The sequence below is a fragment of the Lepidochelys kempii genome, chromosome 7, assembly GCF_965140265.1.
Source record: "Lepidochelys kempii isolate rLepKem1 chromosome 7, rLepKem1.hap2, whole genome shotgun sequence".
Classification (NCBI taxonomy): Eukaryota; Metazoa; Chordata; order Testudines; family Cheloniidae; genus Lepidochelys; species Lepidochelys kempii.
In genome coordinates this window covers 4658063-4660733 of record NC_133262.1, presented here as the reverse complement: position 1 = coordinate 4660733, position 2671 = coordinate 4658063, and positions in this window count along the sequence as shown.

The following is a 2671-nucleotide window of genomic DNA, read 5'->3' as shown; positions in this document are numbered from 1 at the left end:
GGGTCAGGTGCCTCCCCGCCTTCGCCGCCGTGATTGGAGAAGAGCGGGGTCGGTAACCAATCACATGCGGAGGGCGGCCCTCGGGGCCACACGGGAACATGGGGAGGGAGGGGATTGGAAGGCGAGAAGGTCCCTGTTTCCAGCCCCGCCCCTTTGCCACGGGGGCTCTGCGGCTTCCCTCGTTATCCGGCCCCAACCGCCGGGGTCAGTCAGACCTGCCCCTCCCCCTCCCCCGAGCCTTGCCCCGTGTCAGACCCCTCCTGCCCCCCCGTCAGTCAGATCCACCCCCCCATCATTCGCTCCTGCCCCTCCCCCCACTTAGCCTTGCCCCGAGTCAGACCCCTCCTGCCCCCCAGTCAGTCAGATCCACCCCCCCATCATTCACTCCTGCCCCTCCCCCTCCACTCAGCCCTGCCCCGTGTCAGACCCCTCCTGCCCCCCCGTCAGTCAGAATCACCCCCCATCATTCGCTCCTGCCCCTCCCCCTCCACTCAGCCCTGCCCCGTGTCAGACCCCTCCTGCCCCCCCGTCAGTCAGATCCACCCCCCCATCATTCACTCCTGCCCCTCCCCCTCCACTCAGCCCTGCCCCGTGTCAGACCCCTCCTGCCCCCCCGTCAGTCAGAATCACCCCCCCATCATTCACTCCTGCCCCTCCCCCTCCACTCAGCCCTGCCCCGTGTCAGACCCCTCCTGCCCCCCGTCAGTCAGAATCACCCCCCCATCATTCGCTCCTGCCCCTCCCCCCACTCAGCCCTGCCCCGAGTCAGACCCCTCCTGCCCCCCCGTCAGTCAGATCCACCCCCCCATCATTCGCTCCTGCCCCTCCCCCCACTCAGCCCTGCCCCGTGTCAGACCCCTCCTGCCCCCCCGTCAGTCAGAATCACCCCCCCATCATTCGCTCCTGCCCCTCCCCCCACTCAGCCTTGCCCCGAGTCAGACCCCTCCTGCCCCCCCGTCAGTCAGATCCACCCCCCCATCATTCGCTCCTGCCCCTCCCCCCACTTAGCCCTGCCCCGTGTCAGACCCCTCCTGCCCCCCAGTCAGTCAGATCCACCCCCCCATCATTCACTCCTGCCCCTCCCCCTCCACTCAGCCCTGCCCCGTGTCAGACCCCTCCTGCCCCCCAGTCAGTCAGAATCACCCCCCATCATTCGCTCCTGCCCCTCCCCCCACTCAGCCCTGCCCCGTGTCAGACCCCTCCTGCCCCCCCGTCAGTCAGAATCACCCCCCATCATTCGCTCCTGCCCCTCCCCCCACTCAGCCCTGCCCCGAGTCAGACCCCTCCTGCCCCCCCGTCAGTCAGATCCACCCCCCCATCATTCACTCCTGCCCCTCCCCCCACTCAGCCCTGCCCCATGTCAGACCCCTCCTGCCCCCCAGTCAGTCAGATCCACCCCCCCATCATTCACTCCTGCCCCTCCCCCCACTCAGCCCTGCCCCGTGTCAGACCCCTCCTGCCCCCCAGTCAGTCAGATCCACCCCCCCATCATTCACTCCTGCCCCTCCCCCCACTCAGCCTTGCCCCGAGTCAGACCCCTCCTGCCCCCCCGTCAGTCAGATCCACCCCCCCATCATTCGCTCCTGCCCCTCCCCCCACTTAGCCTTGCCCCGAGTCAGACCCCTCCTGCCCCCCAGTCAGTCAGATCCACCCCCCCATCATTCACTCCTGCCCCTCCCCCTCCACTCAGCCCTGCCCCGTGTCAGACCCCTCCTGCCCCCCCGTCAATCAAAATCACCCCCCATCATTCGCTCCTGCCCCTCCCCCCACTCAGCCCTGCCCCGAGTCAGACCCCTCCTGCCCCCCAGTCAGTCAGATCCACCCCCCCATCATTCACTCCTGCCCCTCCCCCCACTCAGCCCTGCCCCGAGTCAGACCCATCCTGCCCCCCAGTCAGTCAGATCCACCCCCCCATCATTCACTCCTGCCCCTCCCCCCACTCAGCCCTGCCCCGAGTCAGACCCCTCCTGCCCCCCGTCAGTCAGATCCACCCCCCCATCATTCGCTCCTGCCCCTCCCCCCACTTAGCCTTGCCCCGAGTCAGACCCCTCCTGCCCCCCAGTCAGTCAGATCCACCCCCCCATCATTCACTCCTGCCCCTCCCCCTCCACTCAGCCCTGCCCCGAGTCAGACCCCTCCTGCTCCCCAGTCAGTCAGATCCACCCCCCCATCATTCACTCCTGCCCCTCCCCCCACTCAGTCCTGTCCCCCAGTCAGACCCCTCCTGCTCCCCAGTCAGTCAGATCCACCCCCCCATCATTCACTCCTGCCCCTCCCCCCACTCAGTCCTGCCCCACAGTCAGACCCCTCCTGCCCCCCCGTCAGTCAGATCCACCCCCCCATCATTCGCTCCTGCCCCTCCCCCCACTCAGCCCTGCCCCATGTCAGACCCCTCCTGCCCCCCGTCAGTCAGATCCACCCCCCCATCATTCGCTCCTGCCCCTCCCCCCACTCAGTCCTGCCCCACAGTCAGACCCCTCCTGCCCCCCCGTCAGTCAGATCCACCCCCCCATCATTCGCTCCTGCCCCTCCCCCCACTCAGCCCTGCCCCATGTCAGACCCCTCCTGCCCCCCGTCAGTCAGATCCACCCCCATCATTCGCTCCTGCCCCTCCCCCCACTCAGTCCTGCCCCCCAGTCAGTCAGATCCACCTCCCCATCATTCACTCCTG